At 44.7% G+C, this 6,109-nt stretch overlaps 1 protein-coding gene across 1 annotated transcript in view; it reads left to right on the plus strand.

Moving 5' to 3' along the window:
- LOC100119509 (protein vestigial) overlaps nucleotides 1–6,109 on the plus strand; it is a 397,514-nt gene that overhangs the window by 236,847 nt on the left and 154,558 nt on the right. The gene's annotated exons all lie outside the window — the stretch shown is intronic.

Genomic DNA, 6,109 nt, shown 5'->3' on the forward strand with positions numbered 1-6,109 from the left:
GTGTAAATCGAGATCTTGTAATTGCAAGGATTACACGCGCGAGGGTATTGTAAATTATCGCTTTGTAACAGGCACGTCCATTGAGTATACGTGTGTATCGATATACGGTAGCCCGGCTTGTACGTACTTGCTGCAAGTTGGCATTTGTGTGTACAAGCGATTTATATCGGCGAATCGAAACGCTGTATGCGAGACAAAAAGCGAGCTTGAGGGCTTGTTTCTCGCTGATACTGAAACATCATTATCCTTTTGTGCGGCCTTCTCGTTAAAAGCTACGTTACCTGTTTTTACAAGCAGTTTATTGTTCCGTGACGATTCAAAGATATTTCGATATCAAAGTGTTCAGATATTCATCTGGCTTCGGGTTATTAAACGTCCGTAATAAGCATCTCCTTTGTGATTTCAAATTACTGCGCAGAGTTTATAGTCATCTTCATTTCTAATACTGTTATTGCAACGAAAGATGTCCCCGAAAACTTTTTATTTTCATCTTCTCGTATACGTTGAGCGTGACATTCGTTATTTCAACGGATCGGGGACTTTTTCCGCACCAAATCGTCGGAGAAGCACTTGCCTCGAAAAACAATAGATTTCCGCGCCTAAGGTAGAGCTAGGAGCCATGTACATCGCAGACTCGTTCATCCTCGGCGTGGAATAGCTCGTCCCGAGAAGACCTCCGCAAAGTTTCACGCTGATCGTTCAAATCTCCTTCTCTTCGCTTCTTCCTCCGGTGTACACCTCGAACCATATCCTACGATCTGCTCATATATAGCTATAGAGCAGGCGCGAAGGCGGCAGATCGGTCGGACGGGGCCGCGATATTGAACGTCAGTCGCACACACGCAGCCGGATACGGACACGCTCCGGAAATCAGTTTTCTGACTCATTGGCCCGCCGTAAAAACGTAGAAAAAGTCGAGGAGATGGCGGTGCAAATCTTCTCACGATCGTCCGACACCCCCGCCGACAAATAAAAGCGTAACAAAATACGCGCGGCCAGCAGTCGTACATATACTCTTCAGTAGAGCGAGTGAGAGGGTGAGTGAAAAAAGCCGTGAGTGTCGAGTGGGAAAGAGTTTTTGAAGGCAGGCCGCTCGACAATATAGCGCGCATGCCTCCTCCTCTTCATGCTCTCTGTTCGTCCCGCTGAAAGGAAAGAAAGGCGCAGCTCTGCTTCGGCCAATAATCGAAAAATCGTTCCGACGCTCCTCCTATTCACGTATCCTACTCTGGCACCTCGCTTCGAAAATCCCTCGAAGCTAGCCGAACGACTGCATTCGCAGAAGTCGCCCCGAGCTGAAGAAACCGGTGCATTTTTCCACCGGCTGCAGCGCATCGGTGTCACTTCGAAACTCCCTCTCTTATTTTTCCCGCCTCGTGTTCCGAGGAAGAAAAGATGATAGAAGTGCGAGCGTGTGCAGTCCGCGCGCGCGCGAACGAGACCGAGAGTTGAAAATAACAGATGTTCCGTTAAATGGACTCGGCGGATGCGCGCTCGAGACGAATCTCGAGTGCCTCGATGACTCAGGGGCTCAGCTGCAGGATGCAGAAGAGGGAGTCGCCGCCGCACAAAACGAGAAAGAGCTCTGCCCGAGCAAGTGAAAAAAAAGAGCGCACTCGAGAATATCCCCGGCGAGTAATTAGTTCATTGATCGCTCGTAAAGCGCTGCCGCCTTAATCCTTGCGTGCATTAACACGTATATGCACTTCCCTCTGCATATATACTTCTACGTGCCATGTGTCGCCGGCGTGCGTGCGTTTTACCTGCGCGACGGGAATTATACGGAGTGCAAACCGCGTATACGCTAAGCCGCACGATTTCAGAACGAAGCGGCGCGCGGAATCCAGTAGTTGGCCGCGGGCATGGATATGCGGGGGAAAGGGGAGTGCGAAGAGGAGGACGGGATTGGAGCGCGCGCGTGTGGAAAAAAGACCGAGAGAAAAGTTATATTGTGACAGGGTCTTTTTTCGTACATGGGGGCAGATGAGCCGATTTGCGGCTGTTTTATAGTTTAACGTTTTGTGGCTACATCGCCCTTGGATTCCGGGGATTTCTTCTTCTCCATTCTCTTTCTGTTCGCGTTTCACTGGGCATCGGAATTTCACTTGGTAAATTACTTTAGCTTTTTTCCATGGTAAAAAAACTTGACTATAGTTTAAAACAACAGTTCAAATTTTTTTTTTGAGACTTTTTACCAACTACGACGATGACGGATGAAATACCGCGGCAAGTGTGTAACACACGTGTAATAATTTGTTCGTTATAATGTTTACTGGAGCCCGAATGAGAGCAAATAGTTTTTCTCCCTCGCCCGAACACACAGTTACAGCGGAGCAATTAAAAAAAAAATCCCACACTCGTCTGGAAATGACATCAATTGGGAACGAAATGAACTGAGCTATATCCAATTTTGACCATCTGTACGGCACACTTGAAGGCTGCCAGGCATAACGAAAGGCTGGTTTCGGTTAATTCGGCTCAAAGAGCTTGTGTAATATCGACTTTGTACCAATCACACTTGTAAAACGACTTTCTAAATGCAATAATCATCCCCTTCGTAAATTGTTTCATAACCGCTGTAAATTTCGTCTCCGTATCGATTCGGGTTCGTAGAAATTTGTTTAAAAGCTCTGAATGCCACGCGTGAACGTATACGCGCACAATTCAAGTCCATGGCCGAAAAAAAGTGTGAAAACCCGTGACGAATGCCAAATACAATTCATTTCGACGAGCCGGACGCCCGACGCGCTTGGAGGCGCTACATTCAGCATCGGAGAGCGAGAGTGACAGCCCGGTGAAAAAGAGACGCGTATAACAAAGCACGCAGACCGCACAGTTGGAATAGAATTTGAATTTCATTTTTCGTCGCGATACCGAGCTGACGCGGACTTTGGAGCTCTGTAGGTCGCGGTACACGCCCAGGTACATTCGGAGAGAGAGAGAGAGAGAGAGAGAGAGAGAGAGAGATTAGATTAGATTAATTGCTCTTTATTTTTGTACATTTTGTTGTACATATAACAAATATAGTGTATTATGATAAAGGAATAAATAAAATTTGTGTAAGGGTATATAGTATAAGGTGTGTGTGATGTTGAGAGATGACATGAGATGAAAGAGAATGTATGTATGTTTGTGCGATGTTTATGTGTTTTCCAAATTTAAGAAATAATTTTTAGCTGCTTGTTTGAAGTGTGATATGGATAGTGTGTCGCGAAGTTGAGATGGAAGGCTGTTCCAGAGGTAGGAGGCGCTGATGAAAAATGAATTCCTCAGCGTCTCTGTCTTGAAGGACGGCATGTCCAGTGGAGTCACCTCGCCCCTGACAGGCCTGAGTGCGACGTGGAAGTCAAAATAGGCTAGTAGATAAGCTGGTATTGAGGTGTTGAAAATTTTTCTAAGAAAACAGGCCATGAAGTACTTCCTACGTCCGGCGGTGGTGAGCCATTGCAACTCACGCCTGTAAGGGGAGATGTGCTCGTCCCTCTTTACACCATAGATGTATCGGATTCCCGTATTGACAAGCCTCTGCAGTTTTAAGTCAAGCTCTTGAGTCAGGTCGCAGTAAACAAGTGAGCAGTAGTCGATGAGGGGAAATAGGAGTGCTTGCACCAAATGTTGGCGCAACCTGAGGCTAGTGCTCTTCCGAAAGAAATATAGCCGATACATTAAAGAGTGAGCACGTTTACAAGTTTGTGTAACGTGCTCTTTCCACGTAAGTTTTGAGTCAAGCACCAGCCCCAGGTTGCGCACAGATGATTCAAAGTTGACCTGGGCCCCCCCTATATTTATATAGGTGTTAGCAGTAGAAGGTAGAGCATTGATATAGTAGGGTGAGCCCAGGACGATCGCCTTAGTCTTACTAACATTCAGCTTAAGTCTGTTTAGTGCTGCCCAGCCCATTATCCTCTCGGCGTTAGCACTCATCTTGTCAGAACAGGAATCGAGCTCCTCAAGAGGGCATTGACAGTAGATTTAGTTAGAGAGAGAGAGAGAGAGAGAGAGAGAGAGAGAGAGAGAGAGAGAGAGAGAGAGCGCGGACTAGATTATACGCGGAAAGAGAAACTCGAAACAGGCCCGCTCTTTGTGCTCATACGGAGTTTTAAGAGTCAGAGAGTACAGTCGTATACGTACGTACTTCGACTGTTGCTCTCCAGTAAAGCATGGCTGCAGTGGCGGCAGGCGACTCAGTCGAAAAACGACGAAGCCTCCAAAAGGCAATTAAAACCCGCCGCCGAGAGCAGAGTGAGAGAGAGCGAGATTCGGGGACGGAACTTTTCTATGACGCCTCTCGAGGACCCTCTCCATGCGACGAGCCCTCGACGCGATGACAAAGTGACAATCACTAGACAGAAAGAGAAGGGCCGAGATGAGAGTCAGGCGCAGAGCGAGAGAGAGAGAGAGAGAGAGAGAGAGAGAGAGAGAGAGAGAGAGAGAGAGAGAGAGAGAGAGAGAAGGAATCGAATAGTGAGCGAATCAGAGAAAATAAAAGCGGGAGAGAGAAAGAGGAGCGCGTGCGGAAGCTCGACGAAAGTCACGTGCAGTCTCGTGTTACATTTTCATTCGGCTAATTGTCCTGCGCGCATGTGTCCGTATGTGTGTGTGCGCAGCCTAGTCCTTGCGCTCGCAAGCTTCCGTGTCATTTGGGGAAGAAAGGGAGCCGCGCAAAAAGCGAACTATGCAGTACAGACTATAGTTGGCTAGTTAGGCGCCATCGAGCGAGCGGACGGGAGTCATGGCCGAGTGAGTCAATTTTCGCGTCTCAAAAGATTTTCATTGTTAGCGTGCGTCGCCCGTAAGCGGTGCCGATAGGACACCGGTGGCCCTGCGGGGATCATTAAACGCTTTTTTTCTCTCTCGCTCTCCTCGTGTTCGAGAACTTTTAATGCTCGCGTGCAGCAGCCCAGAGTCAAGTGAGCGACCGCCCGAGTACACCGGGGAAGCTTTTCGCGATTATCAAGCGTTTTGGCGGCTTGTCTCGGGGGAGATACTCAAGGAGGATCTTGCTTTTTAGAGAAGCTTCGAATTTGTTGTTTTTCAGTGGATTATTCGTCCCCTGTTTTCGTTTACTTCTAGATACTGATTGCGTTCTATATAATGCAATATAGTAAACACGAAGTTAATGTTGTGAACCATTACGTAAACTATAATTTGCAAGTTTCAATAATATTGCTTACGTTTTTTATAAATAATGCACGAGTTCAACTGCAAAATATTGCTTGCTATGCAGATTCTATGCGACTTCTGTTAACCCCTGACATTCGATGCGCGTATCGGATTTATATCGTAAAAATGCACTTTGCATTATTTAAAATTAATGATTTTTAAAATCTGATGTACAGCGTATCGTTTATATCATCACTATAACAATAAGTCACTTTTAACACACTGCATTGATTGTAATTATAACTTAAGGTACGTATGAATATACTCATTATTTTAAAAATAACAAATGTAGCACTATAGTCAATTGTGCAAATGCAGTAATGCTTATAGCTGGCTTATGAAAGCTAGCAATGCATACTTGAACTTGACATATACTCTTTATTCGCCAGACAAACTGACTGATTTGAATGAGCGTGCGAATGTGAATGAATAATATTAGTCACCAAAACTTTGTGTGTGATATTATGCTTTGCAGTTCCTTCATTTTTTGTTTACTTTAGTACTTTTGATCCCATGCAATGATCCAGCAATGAAATATGCAATGATATTTATTATGCCTCTATAATATTTAAATACTTTTAAACGCATCATTACATTTACTCATATTATGAAGAGCACGATTTTACATTTTTCATATTCCAAAATTTTAGCACTTTGGCATTCTTTATCTCCATTACAATGTTTTTTTTTTAATAAATAAGCTTAAGCAAATTTTGAAATACACATAACAGTCTATTATCTACACAAATTGTTTCGTAAAGTATAATATATTGTGTTGATGTCTTCGGTGTTGAACGATTAGATTTCAATTTGAATTTTTCATTCTACTTGCATAGTATCGGTGGGAACGCATGCAGTCTTCTCTTTAAAAAATCATGGACTTTGTTGTGAAGAATTTAATACGTGATGATTCTGATCCTCTCTTTAAAAAATGATGGACTTTGTT

This window comes from Nasonia vitripennis, chromosome 4 (genome assembly GCF_009193385.2).
Source record: "Nasonia vitripennis strain AsymCx chromosome 4, Nvit_psr_1.1, whole genome shotgun sequence".
NCBI classification, from domain to species: Eukaryota; Metazoa; Arthropoda; class Insecta; order Hymenoptera; family Pteromalidae; genus Nasonia; species Nasonia vitripennis.